An 18129-nucleotide genomic window follows, 5' to 3' on the forward strand; every position below is an offset into this window, starting at 1 on the left:
AGAATATTCCTAGGAAGACTCTGGTTCTTTAGGTTTGGCATGGTTCAGAGAATGATTAACCCAAAGCTCCCCAAGTGATTCTGATACAGCCAAGTTTAGCGACTACTGGTTTAGAAAAATGCAAGTTCAAGTCAATAAATCAAAGCTTCATGCCAACACCATCTGGTGCTACTGACAGACACCACACACACAGGCACACAGAGGAGTAAATAATAGTTTCACAAGGGCTTAGTAATCATGCTGCCCTTTGACCAGGAGGAAGATAACAGAAGACAGGCTGTGTGTATGTAACTGAAGCGGGAACAAAGAGGTGGTTTATTATAAGGAAACAGGATTATCTCATGGTATCCAAGGAACAGAAGCAATAGACTGGGGGACGGGGGACTGGAATGAAAAGCAAGGCTGTCAGAACCCAAGTGTCTCTATCACTTTTTTGACCTTTGTTTGTTTGTCAGCCCCTGCTTTACCACACACTCTCTTGTCCTTATTTCCAGCACAGCCTAGTAGAATTTGTGAACTTGTGCTCTGGGGGTAGACCTCACCTCTGTTTGCTTTGGAGTCTTTTTCTATTTCATTGACAGGTCTTGCCCATATGAGGCAAATACCATCCCTCTGAGCTATGTCTCTACACCCACAAATTAATTTTCTAATGTAATTTAAAAATTGTTAAATTGTGAGGTTTCATCTAAAAACACCAATTTCAGTCTTCTATGAACAACTGAAAATGTGGCAAGCTGGGCTCACATGTAGGAACAATCAGCTGGAGCTGAATGGCTATCCCTTTGCATGTGACACAGGGCTGTTCTCTATGTTCTGCCTTAGTCAGCCAGGGCCACTCTAATGAGAATTCCAGACACAGAGTGGCCCAAGCCACAGACACTTATTCCTCAGAGTGCTGAAGGAGGGACTGTCTGAAATCAGGGTCCACATGACTGGGTTCTGGTGAGGGCTTTCCCTCTTCCTGGCTCCCTCACATGGTTGGGAGTATAAAAAAAAAGAAGCTCTCTAGGACCCTGGAGAGATGGTTCAGTGGGCAAGAGCTCTCATTGCCCTTGTAGAGGATGGGAGTTTGGTTCCTTGCCCCCACATGTTGGTTCATAACCAACTGTAACTGTAGTTCCTCTAGTTCAAGAGATCCTAAAGCCTTCTTGTGGCCTGTGTGGGCAATTCATCCACATACTGATGAAGACCCATATACATAAAATAAAAATAAATAAGGGCCAGGTGTGGTGATGCACCCTTTTAATACCAGCACTTGGGAAGCAGAGGTAGGCGGCTCTCTATGAGTTTGAGGCCAGCCTGGTCTACATAGTAAGTTCCAGGAGTTACAGGGAGACCCTGTCTCAAAAAGACCTCCCCTCAATAATAATAATAATAATAATGATAAATATTTTTTAAAAAACAGCTCTCTCAAGTCTCTTCTTATAAGGACACTGATTCCATTCCAAGGCATCTACATTACCAAAGGCTGTACCTGAAAATAGTGTATTATGGATGAGGATTACATGTATGCGGTTGGGGTTTGGAGGACTACATTCAGTTCATAGCAGCATCTAAGACCCCAAGATCATAGGTCAGGTGCTGTCACCAATCATGTAACTTTGGCCCTTATGATTATTTGAATCAGTAAACCCACTGAATTTTCAGAGAAAATGTTCTAAACTCCCCAGAAAGACTTAGACTGGCCCAGGTGTGATGGTTTATCTTAAGCAGTATGACATCAGTAACACTCATGAAGCCTAGGACCCATGTAGTAGAAACTCTGGGAGCAGAAATTCTGAGAAGGGAGAGAGGCAAATTTTCCAAGGAGACAGTATGGGAAAAGAAGAACTGCCCCATAGCTCTTGTACATCTGCTGTATTTCATCTGGACATGTGGCCAGGCCACAGACATTTACTGGGTCGATAACAGACTTTATGGGTATAATTTGAGCTGGTGAACACTGAAGTTGTCTGGGTGGGTCTTGAGTTTATATCAATAGATGCTACAATATGACAGAAGAGTAGGAATTTTTTTGTTTTTTAGTTTTATTTATGGAGCTGGAGAGATGGCTCAGGGGTTAAGAGCACTGACTGCTCTTGCAGAGGACCCGAGTTCGATTCCCAGCACCCACATGGCAGCTATGAACTGTCCTTAACTCCAGTTCCAGGGGAATCCGAAGCCCCTATTCTGACCTCTGCGGCATTGCACGGCACAGGTGCACTCACATACGTGCAGGTAATACATGCAGGCATACATGCAGGCAATTTTATGTGTATGAGTGTATTGCCTGCATGTATGTGAGTGCACCCGTGTCGTGCAATCCCCATGGGGGTCAGAAGAGGGTGTCAGATCCCTTGGAACTGGAATTATGGATTGTTGTTAGCCACCGTGTGGGTGCTGGGAACCAAACGCAGATCTTCTGCAAGAGCAGCCAGTGCTCTTCACTGCTGAACCATCGATTTTCTAAGCTCAGGTTTTTGGTGTGTCCCCATCTCCCAGAAGAGTGCCTGGTCTACAAAGATGCCCTTTGCACACTGAGCGAATGTGTGGATCAATGAACTAACTATCATATGCTGGAGGGCTGTGATCCTCTGCTGAGAATACCCCCTTGGAATTACTGTACAGCTTTGAAAGTCACATCTTGAATCTACTGAAATAAAGTTTCCAGAAGTAAGGCCAAGGAGTCTAGAGTCTTGGAAAAGCATCATAGGGGATTTTGATGAATAGGAGTTGTTTTTTAAAAACCCTCTAAGATCTTTTGTCAAGGTCTCTGAGTCCTTTCTAAAATTCTCTGAAATAACTGAAAAAGCAGAAAAAGGGAGACTGGTAGAGGGAAGAGGTTAAACAGTAAAAATGAAAACAGGAAATGGAAAAACAAATTCTGAAGCTTTTTCAACCAAATATTTCTAGCTTACCACTATTTACTTAGTACAGGCTGAATTTAGGGCAAGTTGGATTTAAAATGGCATCAACAACAATTTCTACTGCTTTCCTTTTGAAATATCAGCTACTTTATAGGTTGTAAACTTTTCACTTTCAGGTGAATATTCAATATAATAATATAAGAATGTCTAACTGTTCAACAAGATTATGTGATGATTTTTCTCTTGAAACCCATTTGTTTGGGGGAGGGGGGAGAAAATTCAATAAATATAGTTAACTAAAAATTAAATTTGCCCCAAGTTAGTCTGCTGCTGTTCATGTAGAGTCAAACAAACAAACAAACTGACCTAGCATGTGTCCTAGAGGCAGAGCACATTTTCAGATGATGTCGATAAATCCTCAGTGAAGTAAACATGGGTCATATGAGCCTCAAGGCACGGCCTTATAGAGGTCACCAGCATTACCAGGAGATGATCAAAATCAAGCTCTACAGTATTCTACACAGCTCCTTGTCGGCAGTCCTATAGAACAGTAAGTTTATACTTGCATTAAGGCGAACGTGTCAGGGAAGACATTGCTAAAAGTTGGGAGGGCTTTGAATTATTTGTGGTAAACTACTGTACCTCCCTGAGTATAGGGTGAATGCAGACTTGGACAGGAAGTTAAAGAGACACTGAGAACTAGAGTCTAGGTTACAAGGTCTCAAGATCAAACCCAAAGGGGGCAAGTAGGAATCTGACAGCAGAAACAGGATGGGGAGATGACAGTGAACTAAGTGATCAAAAACAGTGATACATGGGGCCATTGACATGGCTCAGTAGATGGGGGCACTTGCTCTCAAGCCTGACGATCTGAATTTAATCCCTGGACTGATGTAGTGGGAAGACAGAACCAACTCCTGCAAGTCGTCTTCTGATCTTCACACATGTGTGCACACACACAATAAATGAATGTAATTTAAATTCATTTTTTTAAAAAGTGACCCAGGACTCAGGAATTAGCTCTCTCCTCTTTCCCATGTTTTATGTAAATGTGAGTTGACTGAAGCCCTATTGTCAGCAAAGGGCCCCTTTGACCAACAAGGTCTCTTAAAGTTTCTCTGGTTCTGCAGTTCCATGGGATCCCTGACACAGCACTGCTCTCTCATGGTGCTTTTCACTAGGAAACCTCATCTTACATTCTACAGGTAAGGGGCTCCTTATTTACATGCTTTATTTTTTCCCCATTGCTTTTCTTAGACTTGGCTTTTCCTCTAGTTGGAATCTCCAGGTCAAACTATTTTTGGAGCATGGATGATATAGTAGGTTATAGCTAAATCACCAGGAGCAACTTGCTGAACATGGAAGCCTGAGCTCTTCCATCTAGAGATAGTTTGGGATAGAGGTCAACATCCTGTGTAAGTAAAAAACACACCAAAATATTCTATTGCAAATGGTATAATAGGCCACCTTTGAGATCCCCAGAGCAGCTCTTACTGCTGAACTCCCAGAAGAAACCTTTGTTGTCCTCTTGCACTGAGCAAGGCTTAGGAGGATCTGCTAGCTGATAAACACTGAGTGAGCAGCCCCAGGCCGACCAAGCAGTCACTTCTCTGCAAACTTGATCTTTTCTGTCTTACTTTTCTCCTTTCTTCTCCCTCTCCCATTCTTGATTGACCCTCTTTGATTTTATTACCTGGGTGTATCCTGTCTTCCCCTGTATCTACCCTGGAGCCACTAAACCTGTGAGACCTTAAATTTTGTTTTCCTCCAACCTTCTCTCTCCTTAGTAGGAGCCAAGACCAAGACCCAGTGAGTGGGATCTTGACAATATCCAACCAGAAGGAAAGAAATAGATGATGACCCAAGTAGCTTCAGAGCATCTGATCCCAAAAGGATCTCATTTTACAATCTTTAAAAAGTATCTTAAGTCTTCTACTTTCTGAAAACAGTTCATTTCAGACAAAGTTTGCACAAGACGAATACTCTGCCCTAGAGAAGGACAGGTATATTAGAGTAGAAAAGTCATTGATGAAAGTCCAGAACATGTGCAACTAAATTGGAAAGAGATCTCTGACAGGATACACATGCAAGCAGCGATTAGCAAGAGATGAACCACTTCAAATTCCTACACCCATGGGGTTGGTATTGCTCAACAAGACAGCTAGAACTAATGTGAGATCTCCTAGATATATTAAGTGCAAAAGCCAAAAGAATCAGATAGCTATGTGGGTTTGTATAGCCATCATTTATGTAAAAGCAGGTACATGTAGGTGTGTGCTCGCATCCTTGTGCATAGAATCTCTGGGAAAGATACAAGAAGTAGACAATAATAGTTGCTTTTATGGAGAGGGAACCAAATAGCTGGAACATTTGCTTTCCAAAATATCCTTTTCTAAGCTTTTGAATGTTAAACATATCATGTGGCTGTTTCATCTATTTGACAAATTTAGAATTTCAAAAATTCCCCCCAGAAAACTCACTTAGATTTTACTTTTCTATTCATATAAATGGTATAAATCTTTCCTAGATTTGAACAGTAAAGGTTAAAATGGAATTATGATAGTGAAACCACAGATGGGAGTCAAGAACAGTCTGTGGGTGCTATTTATAGACCAGAAATCTGGACTGTCTTACCTATGTGGATAACAGCTTGTGACTTTGTAGTGAAGGAGCCTTGACTTGGACTCAATGTTGATGTAAGGCCCAGATGGAAAGTGAGGCATTTTAAAGAACGCTCTAGACAGTTTCCTCAAGTTCAGAGAACTTGTTCTGTTACCTCCAAACCTATTGACAGTGCAGTTTTCCCCCACGACTGATGGGAAAAGGAAGAATGGAGTTATTGGCAATAAAAACCAGAAGCCATCTTGTCCCATTGATGGTTATCACTTAATGACATGGTTTCAATCTGAAATGTCCCCCACAGGTGCCTTTTGGGGAACCTATTCTCCAGCAGGTAGTCCTATTTTGGGAGGCTATGGAGCCTTCTGGAGGTGGGATCTGGCTGGAAGAAGTAGGTCACTAGGGGTGGATTTTGGAAGGTCAGACTCAGCACTGGTCTGGTTTCCCTCTCTGCTTCCTGTCTGCTATGATGTGAACAGCCTCTGTCATACACTCCCACCACCATGGACAGAGATGCTCCACTCTGTCTTCTCCACCATAATGGATTGAAACTTTCTGAAACTTTGACCCAAAATTAGTCATTTCTGTCAGGTAATATGGTCACAGTGATGCATATACACCTGGCCTCCTGGTCAGCATCTTGGGTATAGATCTCTAGCCCAGGTAGAGCTTTGGTCCCTACTCCTCTCTTCTCACTGCCAATCCTCACCTTCTAGGAGAGGTGCCATGCCTCTCTCCTAGAAGGCAGAGACTACACTGTTTGCCATTTTACCTATACCCTCCAGTACCTGGCCTATCTTAGTACTGTTTGTTGAATGCAGGAATGAACAAGTGAATAGATGAACAAGTAGAAAAATGACTCCTTGTGGTCCAGAATTCCTGACAGAGAAATAAATGGTTTACTTAGAGCTGATGCGTCTTCAGACTCTATCCCCTGTTCACATGCAAGGCCTCTCAAGCTGCACAGCACTTTTATGCAAGGTAGGAAAAGTCATGCCTCCGGACAGATGTAGCCTCAGAGGCTGGTGGCAAATGAAGGCTCTGTGAGGAACTGAAGGTGACTATTTTCAGGAAGACAGCCTGGATTATTTCATGCAGGTTAGAGTTCAGGCCCCACTCTCCCCTAGGAGGGCTCTGCTGTGTAAACTACATAATCTTTCTTAGCCATAGAATTCCTTCCCTTTCTCTTTCTTTCTTCATTTGATGCCTCTTCCTCCATTCCCCTTCTTCACCCTGCTCGTTTCCTCTCCCATGCCATCGTTTACCCAAGGGCCTTCCCTGGCTGTCTCTCTTCATCTCACTACCTTCAGTGTGCAGCCTACGTGGAATGTTTCTCTTCCACATTTCCTGACTGCTCATGCTCCCTGTTCAGTACATGCTCCATATGACACGTTTTCTCATTCTTCTCTTGCAATGGCAGACTAAGGAAGGATTTGTTTATACCACTTAGCAAAAAATAAACTAAAGCACAGGCAGTTTACATAACTTAACTATGGTTACACAAGCCTTAATGAACAAAGTCAGCAATTTAATCCAAATTTAGATGACTTCAAACATGAAGTTCAGGCTTCTGCTCCTGGCTAAGATTGACTAACAGGGATCTGATTTTATCTTCTCCCTGACAGCAGAAACAAGAAAGATGACTGCATCCAACAACAGCTTCAGGATAGTAGAGGTGATGGTTAGTCTTCACTGTCAACTTTCAGCTTGACTGGATTTAGAACGACTAGGAAATACACCTCTGGGTTTGTGTTTCTAGAAAGGTTTGACAGAAGTGGGGAGGCCCACCCTAGATGTGGGTGGCATATTTCCATAGGCTAGGGCCTCAGCTGAATTTTAAAAAAGACAAAAAAGAATAGAACTCATGTCAGGGACAGTAATTATTATCATTTAAGTGAATTGGCCCAACCCAGAACTGACATAGATGTTAAAGAGCAGAAAAGCTGTGGGAACACGTGGTAGATGCTCAGTCAATATTAGTCATTGCTATTTTTATTTCATCCTCAAAGAAGATGTCATCATCCATATCAACATCACTGGAAGAGGATATCCTCATTCATATCAACATCACTCTAAAAGGATATCATCATCCATATTACCCCAAGAGGACAACACCATCCGTATCGACAGAAAGTAAAACTGAGTGTTGAAGTAGTGGTGTAGCTTTACTAAGTTCCCAAAGGGACTACTACAGAGAGGGGCTAAGATTAGTTCCTTCATCCATGCATTGCAGCATCCACATATGAACATTAAGTAAAAGATCTTCACATACCTGGGTACTGTTAGCATGCAGAATGTTGGGGTAACACAACCACTAGAGCTAGTTACTACCATTAGGCTAGTGAGAAAACAAATAGCAACAACAACAAACAAAAGCAAATGCAAAGACAGAATATTTGGATTATATGGAGATTGGAATTAGAATCAATTACTCTAAACTCATTAAAACAAGACCTACCATTGAAAGACACACACACACACACACACACACACACACACAAAGTGATTAGTTTTAATTTATTTTGACAATGTACATGTTTGGGAGAGTCAGATATCCAGGTAAAAATATATAGGGCCACTAGTCCCTATTAAGCCACTGGAAATATACTATGGATGGATTAAAAATTGGCCTTAATGTATTACTTTTGTTACCCTATCCTTTTACCACAATTATCTTCAATACCTCTTCCAGCACATGGCACACTACAGTCATTAAACATATCTTCTGTGCCATGTCTCCTTTCTTATAAGGAGTTATTACTTCTTTGTTCAATAGACTTTTCCTCCCTATTTTTAGAAGACAATATTGCCTTCTACTCAGACCCTCACAATAACTTCAATTGTCCTCTGAAAAAGTAATGAGCATACTAAAAGTTCCCCATTTATGTTGTTGATGAAGATACTGACGCCCAGAGTTAAGTTCTATGGGACAGTTCTCAGCATTGTACTGTTTCATAAATGACTTCAAACCAGTTGGTACCATCGGGTGTGTAGCAATTTCCTTTGAGTTGAAATACTCCATCCTGGAGGGAAACTCCTTAAGACTCAGGAAGTTCTTAAAAGGGATGCTATCAAAGCTCAGGAAGTAGGGGCTGGAGAGATGGCTCAGTGGTTCAGAGCACTGGTTGCTCTTGCAAAAGATGAGGGTTTAGTTCCCAGTACCCACATGGCTGCTAACAACTGTTCTTAACTCTAGTTCCGGGGGATCTGACTTAGACATTGCAAGCATATAGTGCACTTACATACATATAGGCAAAACATTCATACACATAAAATAATTTTTTTTGTCTTTTTGAAGCAAAGTTTCCCTGTAGCCCCAGCTGTCCTGGAACTTACTATGTAGACCAGGCTGGCCTTGAACTCACAGAGATCCGCCTGCCCCTGCCTCCCAAGTGCTGGGACTACAGGCGTGCACCGCCATGCCCAGCTTAAAATAATTTTTTTTAAATAGTAAATTTTAAGACTCAGAGAGTGAACAAATGATTAGATTCACAAGCCCTCTCCCTCTCCAAGGTTACATAAGCAGTAAGGACCGCTGAGGAAAAGACACTTTGTCAAGCTGCCTGAAAGTTGTGCAGAGAGCTCCAGGGTTCCAGTTTTCCTAGTTCATCAAGCAAGCCGGTGTGTGTGTGTGTGGGGGGGATTCAGTGATGTAGCTGCCTTTGAGTCATATAGGTAATCTATAAGTAACCCCTTACCACACTCTCACCACACTCTGTAAGTAATCCCCATAGACTCATTGGCTCACCAAATTGTACTTCGGTGGTATTGTCCATTGCTGGTTCCTTATCTGGAGTGAGCAGATATTTGCTCATGTCTCCAAAAGAACAGTGTCACATAAGTCAATATTTCCAATAATTCAGATCAATGAATCACTGGTCTATAAAGGGAGAGGCATGACTTCTAAGTTTCAGCGTATCTGCCACCATCTGTAGATTCTTGAAAATAATGTTCATTTATTTGTGTATTTTTAGATTTAATGTTTCAAGGTGCTATGAGCAATAAAGCGCAAATCCATATAACCCCACCATCCTGAAGCAGCTGGCTTGATAGAACGATAGAATGGTCTCTTAAAGATACAGTTACAGTGACAATTAGGTGGCAATAGCCTGGACACTTTGGGCTGGGGCAGGGTCCTCCAGAAGGCAGTGTATGCTTTGAATCAGCATCCAATATATGGTACAGTTTCTCCTATAGCCAGGATTCACAGGTCCAGGAATCAAGGGGTGGAAGTGGGAATGATTCCACTCACTATCACCCCTGGTGACCCTCCACGAAAATTTGTTTTTGCTTCCTGTACCCTCGACTTTGGACTCTGGTAGCTTAGATGTTTTGGTTCCAGAGGAGGGAGTGCTTCTGTCAGGAGAGACAACAACCATTCCATTGAACTGGAAGCTAAGACTTCCCCCTGGACACTTTGGGCTTCCGATGCCCTTAAGTTAGCAGGCTAAGAAAGGAACAACAGTATTAGGAGGGGTGATTGACCCAGACTACCAGGGGGAAATTGGACTGGTTCTCCACAATGGAGGTAATGAAGATTATATCTGGAAGGCAGGAGATTCCTTAGGGCGACTTTTGGTGTTACCGTGTCCTGTGATTAAGGTCAATGGGAAAATGCAATAACCCAATCCAGACAGGACAACAAATGGCCCAGACCCTTCAGGTTGAAAGTATGTGTCACTCCTCCAGGGAAAGAGCCAAGACCTGCAGAGGTGCTTGCTGATGATGGAGGAAATACAGAATGGGTAGTAGAGGAAGGTAGTTACAAATACCAGCTTAAGCCATGTGACCAGTTGCAGAAACGTGAATTGTAATTGATATGAGTATTTTTGTCCTATTTGGTTAAGAAAAGGCTTGTGCATGTACACATATGTTAAGCAGATACTTGTGTTATTCTTTTTCTTTTGAATATGTAATTGAGATAAGTGTTAAGTGGTTAAGTGTTGTGAACCTATATGATTATGTTGGGTTATGAGATACTAAAGGACTAAGCATTCCTTGAAGACCTTATCCCCTACTCTAGGATATGTAATGCATTGGTCATTGTATGATGGGATAGTTATATCATGTTAGGTGAAATTATGACCTCACCATTGTTTTCATTTGAAAATTAAGCATGGACACAGAGAGATGCTATTGGGTGTCAAGTTGACAAGTGGTGGACTTGTGACGGCTAATCTTAGGTGTCAACTTGACTGGATCTGGGATTAACTGAAATGAGAGAGCTCTTCTTAATTGGATCATCTGAAGCTGGAAGATACATCCTAAATGTGGGTGTTACCTTCTAATGGCAGCCATATAAAAGGCCACGGCAGAGGAGAACGCCTGGCTTCTTGCTACTTGCCTTCTTTCCCACTAGTGAGTTTGTCTTGCTGCTGTAGACAGAAGACTAGCTGATCTTTTGGAATTCGTCAGACCATCAGGGCCAGATTGGGACTACTGAGACATCCAGCCTTGTGGACTGAGCGACTACGGATTCTCAGCCTCTCCAGTGTAGTGCAGCCATTGTTGGACTTCTCGGACTCTATCCTGTGAGCTAAGCTGATAAATCTCTATACATATATATTCATTCTACCGGTTCTGTTTCTTTGGAGAACCCTGACTAATACAACATTGTTACTAAATTTATATTAGATTTTGGTCACTGTGCATTTTCTTAATGAATGATAGCCTAAAGTACATTTGCTATTTTGTAGAAATCTTTCAACAAGCATTTATATTCCAAAATTTATTCATTACAGTTTTTTCACAATGTTCAATAAATTAGAAGTATCCTGGTTATAGGTTAAGGAAATTACTGCACATAATTCAATGATATTTCCTGAAACTAATAAAAATGATTGCATTCCTTTATTTTAAAATATCTAAAGATTCTGAATGGTGAAATTTCATTTTACTTTCTAAATTTAAGTAGATTTTTTTACTGTAAGAAAACTATTTCGTTTTTACTTTTAAATTTTAAATTTATTTATTATTTGTGTGTGTGTGTGTGTGTGTATCACAGTGTATGGGTAGAGGTGAGAGGACCACATTTGGGAGTCAGTTCTCTCTTTTACCTTGTGTGTTCTGGGGCTCAAACTCAAGTCATTAGGCTTCCATGGCAAGTGCTTTGACTTGTTGAGCCATCTCAGTGGCCCAGAAAATTGCATTTTTTAAAACAGTATTTCTAAGTAGGACTTATTACATGAAAAAATGCTGAGTAAAATTTGTATATACTACATCTTCCAAGTTTAGTTATTAAAAAAAAAAAAAAAGAAAGATGCTTCAATAGCATTCCAGCCTTTGCTGTACATCTATCTGCTGCCAGTCTTTATATGGTTATTACTCAGTCATGGAAATAATTTGGATTACTTGACTATGATTTTTCTCTTCATTGTGACCCTGCTTGATGGTTTTTTTTATACAGGTGACACATTCCCATATGTAACATGAAATAGGTGGAATTCAAACTTTTATTTATTTATTTATTTTTTATTTATTTATTATTTATTTATTACTTATCTTCTTGAGACAAGGTCTCTCTGTAGTCACAGCTGGTCTAGAACCTGGTATGTAGACTAGGCTGGCCTCAATCTCAGAAATCATCTGTCTCTGCCTTCTGAGTGCTGGAATTAAAGGTGTGGCCTTTACCTGCCTTCAAACTTTTGTACTTTGCTCATAGGAGTGCATTTTGAGCTCACATAGAGGTAGTGCTGACCAGGCAACTTTGTTCTGTTTCAACTGTAGCATTTTTAGCCTTACGTTGTTTTGGTTGTGCAATAAATTATGGTCCATCTTGGTGGGAAGACATGGTGGCAGAGGTGGCTGGAAAAGGAGCAGAAGCTAAGCTCTATATCTTCAAGCAGGCACAGGAAGCAAGAGAGCAACTGGAGATCCAGCAAGGCTTAAGAACTCTCTAAGCCCACCCCCAGTGATGTGTTTCCTCCAGGATAGCCACACCTTCTAAGACCTCCCAAAACAGTGCCACCATCTGGGGACAAAATGTTCAAATACTTGGAGCGTATGGGGGACATTTTCATTCAAACCATCACATAATGTACTCAACTATATGTTAAATTTTAAATAAAAATAAAACATTTACCAAAACAAAATGCCTATAATAGGCGGTTAAAGATTCTTTCTAAATGTGAGCGTGAAAATATGGTGCTTATGTTTTCAACACTCTGAACACAAAATCTTTATTTTGTACATAATACCATTTACTCACTATTAAATGCCCATTTTCCAGGCATAAATTTTAAGAAGTCCTTATGTAGAAGTTGGAGAAAGACACATATTACAGTCTAGGCAGCTTGTCCATGGCCAAATCATCTTAATTTCCCTTTTCAATCAGACTGTTTTACTTCTTCCTTTTCACTTTTCAAATACTTCTATCAAGACATGGTTCTGATGCACCGTTACTGCAAGAGAGGCCATTTTAATTGTCAGTTACCTTGGGCTTGCACAGCAAAAATATTCTCCTTTTGGCCAGGAGGCCCGTTGTATACTTCCAGAGTAAGAAAGAACGTTTTCCAACATCAAGATTCTCCTTGGCAATCAGCCTAGCAAGCGGACCATTGAGCTGTGGCCAGCTCCAGATCACGTTGAAATGACCTACCCTTCTTGTGTCAATATTATGGATAGGCCATTATTTCCTTTTTTAAGATATATAAAACCAAATGTCAAAGTTGTTTAGTGTCTTGTAGTAACTCCAGGTGTGTACCAACTGTCATTTCCCAGCAAGCTCTCTCATCCCATTTATCCTGGCCTGCCAGTCAGTGGGCTCTTCTCAATTCCATGACAACTCAGTATGGAAGTAGACCAAGCTTAGGTTGTTCTCCAGTTCTAAAAACATCCAGCTAAGAGGTTCAGTGTGGTAGAGAGCATCCACAGAAGCTAGTGTGCCTGTGAGAGGATGAGGCTGCAGAGATGATGGAGGAGAGAAGATGTAGTGAAACTCTCTTGACTTATTTTGCAGCCAGAGTTGCATTAGGAAGACATTTTAAGAAGCTTTTACAACCAGGAAAAGAAAGATTATTTGTCCTCACACAGTGTGAACAAGTACCTGCCAGAGCTTGGCCCTCTCCATCATGTTAGAAGAGCAGAGTTGAAAGGCTTTCATGATCTCTCCAAAAAGCTGCCTGAAACTGCTTCTCCATCCATCTTGCGAAACTAAACAGTGTCTGACCCAAGTGAAGAGATGCAGTTCATTTTCCTAAGAGGATCCCCACTCCCTCTGGACAAGGAGTTCCTCAGGGACAGAAAAGGACCATATACAACTTGGCATTTTTCGCAGTGCCCAACCAGTGCCTTGTCCACAGGGGGCATAGCGTACATGTACAAATGAATAAATGAAGACACTGCAATGGTTTGAATATGGTTGTCTCCTCTGCAGTTCATGCTGAAATTTGACTACTGTTGTGGTTGTGTTGGGACGTGGTGCCTTTAACAGATGTTGGGGTCAGTGGGAAGAATTAATGCTTTCTCACAGGTCTGGGTTCTAGATTAGTTACTGCAAGAGCAGGTTGTTATAAAGCCAGATTACGCACCGTGCTTTCTCTCTGCTGCTTTCTACACTTGGACTTCCCAACATCCAGGACTATGAGCCAAAATTAATTGCTTTTCTTCAGTCTTAGGCATTTGATTATAGCAACAGGTGTGGACTATGACAGATGCCCAGAGGAACTCTTTGTTTAAAAGTGATTACTGCCTAGGATAAATATAAGAAAACAATTATCTTCACCATTGTCAAAATAAACCCCCCAAAGTGATTGTCCTTAGTTTTAAATAAATCAAACTTTATCTAATAACAAATTTTCTTCTTTAGATCACCAGCAAGGGAATCCAGAGGTTTCTGAACTGAAGTAGGTATCATTGGGCTAATAGCTCTGATTAAGACTTTCAGTTCTGTTTGTTTCACAGGATGCTCCTATTTTCTTAAACAAGAAATCAGGACATATACGAGGCTCTTCCTCTGCCAAGAATATCACTGGATGCCCCTAGTAGACTCCTATTCATCCTTCAAGGCCCAGCCTAAGTGTCACCTCTTCTGGAAGCCCTCATACAACTGTTCTACCTCTACATTAAATACAATCAGTCCCTGCCTCCCATGTTCCTTCTAGTTGGAATGTATTTTGACTGCTATATATGACTCACCAAATAGTACCTTATTGCTTATCTATTGAGAGCAAGAATATGTCATACAAATCCCTTTGAACTAATGTAGGGATAGACACATCTTAGGAAGTGCTGGCTGTGTTGAGCTGAATGATGATAGACAGTGCTTTGCTACTTGTGAATGGAGCTATAAGGTCTTCTGAACATATAGGTAACAGCTTCATATTTAGTTATACATTTAGCAAATTACTTTTATTAAAATGATAAAATTACATGAAACCAGGGTGTCCCAGAACATCCAGGATGCATGGCCATATGGTTTCAAAGCTATGTAATACCAACAGCTTGGATTTATCTAATTTGACAAAGTGAGGTGCTCACTGGCATTTGAAAGAAATGTCAAACAAAACCATGGGAGGAGAGGGTTGTTTAAATTAATTTCAGTTGCCAAAGGGAAGTGATTCAGTTTCAAGTGATTTTTTTCTAGCACAGATCCAGTCTTATGTCTTCTAGTAATACCTTTGGGTGCTACTCGGCCCCCTTTCACACAAGTACTAAACAGTTCACTTTTGAAATACTGTGTCAGAAAGAATTTATTATAAACACTTGCGAATTAAAGAGCTAGATTCTCCTAGAGTTTAAATTATGTTTTTAGAAAACTGATGAGGATCATTAGAGTAGAATGCCTTAGTGCTAGACATGTAGTTCTGTTGGTAGACTCCTTGCATAGTGTGCAACAAGCCCTGAGTTCCATCCCCAGCACTGCATTAAACTAGGCATGGTGGCACATGCCTATAATCCTAGCACTCAGGAAGGTAGAAGGCAGGAGACCAGAAGTTCAAGGTCATTCTCAGCTACATAGATAATTTGAGGCTAACCCAGGCTACATGAGACCTTGTCTCAATAAAACAAAACAAAAACAAAATCAGAATGCTTTTAAAGTAGTAAAATTATAGGAGTTAAAGAAATATGGGTGATGAAAGATCAGGCATGGTGATTACAGCTAAATGTTTCTAAGCTGGAGAAAATGCAGAGTATTTCATCAATTCATTTGTTCACTCAAATTTACATTGAAGCTCACCAAAAATACTGCCATGGCTAGGGAAGACAGAAGGATCCCCCCATGAAAGGGTGTCTGAGCAACTTAAACATTTTAATTCTCTTTAAGAACTCAGATAAGGGGCTGGAGAGATTGTTCAGTGGTTAAGAGTACTGGCTGATCTTGTAGAGGAGCTGGGTTTGGTTCCCAGCACCCACACGGTAGGTAACAACCTTCCATAATTTCAGTTCCAGGGGACCAAACACCTTTTTTTGGCTCCATGGGAATTTCATGCAGAAATGCATTTATATTCATGCAGGTAAGAAACTCATACACATAAAATAAAAAATAAAAGCACTCAGCTGAATGCTATAATTACTTTTGCTTGTTGGGGTATAAAATAAGTTATGACAGGAGCTTAGTAAGATAGTTAAACTCGAACACAGTCTTTGGTGAACTGGATTAACACTGACATTATTTCCCTAATTGTGTACATCAAAGCAAGCAGAACTTAATTTACAAAGAAGTCCAGGTATTATCAAGAGTGAGGTACACAACTTTCAGATCTCAATATATATTTGCTAATGAACTGTACTGTGACAAAAATGGGCAATTAAGTGCCTACAATCTACCTCCTGAGTTTTAGTATTTGTTTTCAAGAACCTCAGAAACAGATAACTGACCATGGGTGTTCATCGAAACCAACAAGCTATCAGTATAAAAACAACATTAATTTTGTGCCTTTTATGTCTGTAACGCAATAAGCATGCCAAAAAGTGTAAGTTATGGTTTCTGTTTGCCTGGCCTCTGGTGTGCATAAAGAGATAATTAGTAACAGAGCTTTGTGCGAGGTGCTAAATACAGTACAGACTGCAAGATCAGGGATGGTTGATCCAGATGGAGAAACGGGAAGGAGAATTTTACAAAGGTCTTGGATCAGGGGACCTCAGGAGAGGAAAGAGAGGAAAGGGAAGCACAGTGTGGGTAACAACAGGTGGAGAGGATGGGAATGATGCTGGAAAATGAAAGCCTGGTTTTGTTAACAGCACGGGACAAAGGTCACAAGCTGGAGACTAATGCCTGATTTAGACTGTAGAATGTGTGTTATCTGGCCCGAATTTATTTTGAAACATCGAAAAACTTGCGGAATTTACATCAAAATCTGCATTTCTGATATTCTGTTAAAAACTAGAAAGTCTGGTAACAATGACTCACATGCTTGGAAGGCAAGAATACCTTGAAGTGAGCTCACAATTATAGACCCAAATGGCTGTTCCACTTGATGCAGTCTCCACCTGTCCCACTTACTTATTTACTTCCTCTGTCTTGTGTTTAAAAATATTTAATTTTTGTGTTTGTAGGTGTATGGGGGGGTATGTCCATGTGAATGTATGCATGTCTCTGCAGGTGCATGTGCATGTGTGTGTGCTTTGTGTGGAGGCCAGGGGCTGACACTAGTATCTTCCTCCATTGTTCTCCACCTTATTTTTTACATTTTATTTATTATTTTTATGTGTGCCTGCATGTATGTAAGTGCACCTGTGTCATGCAATGCTCACGGAGGCCAGAAGGCATCAGATTCCTCGGAACTGAAGTTAAGGGTGGTTGTTAGCCACCATGTGGGTGCTGGGAATCAAACCTGGATCCTCTGCAAGAGTGGCTAGTGTTCTTAACCACTGAGCCATCTCTCCAGCCCTCTCCACCTTATTTTTGAGACAGGGTTTCTCATTGAAACTGAAGCTCCCTGATTTGGCAAGGCTGGCCAGTGAATGTCTGGAATCTGCTTGTCTCTACCCTACTCCTAGCTCTGGGGTTACAAATGCACACTATAGTATCCAGGTTTTACACAGGTGTTGGAGATCCAAACTCAGATCCTCATACTTGCATGGCAGGCATTTTGCTGACTGAGCCATCTCCCATCAAGCATTTAACTTGTCAGAGTTTGCTAGATTCTGCTGTAGTAACAAACACATCCTAAACACCGCAGCACAGTTTTATTTCTCATTTTTATTACACATCTTCCTCATTTTGAGATACAAGAACACGCTCAACCCAAGACGTTCCATCCTCATGGTGGAGGCATAGAGGAGAACAACGACACAACCATGAGAAAGACTCTAAAGCTTTTGCTCAGTCATGGCACATGTCACTTTTGATAATGCATTTGGCCAAAACCTGTCATATGCTAACTCTGGTGTCAATGGTTTAGGCAAATAGATACTCAGTGACTATCTGAGGACATGTAATACAACCTGCCAACAGTACCTAGACATATTCCTCCTCTGCTTAGAAAATATTTTGGGGATGCAGTAGGTATGAGAACAGAAAGACCTTGAATACTTTCTACAAAGCAACTGACATAAAGTTCCACACATATAAAACATATGAAAGAAAGGAAGAAAGGAAGGAAGAAAGAAAAAGAAAGTGAGGAAATGAGGAAGGGAGGGAGGGAGGCAGGGAGGAAGGGAGGGAGGAAGGGAGGAAGGAAGGAAGGAAGGAAGGAAGGAAGGAAGGAAGGAAGGAAGGAAG

The sequence above is a fragment of the Nannospalax galili genome, unplaced genomic scaffold (genome assembly GCF_000622305.1).
Source record: "Nannospalax galili isolate Female #2095 unplaced genomic scaffold, S.galili_v1.0 scaffold1811, whole genome shotgun sequence".
Lineage (NCBI taxonomy): Eukaryota > Metazoa > Chordata > Mammalia > Rodentia > Spalacidae > Nannospalax > Nannospalax galili.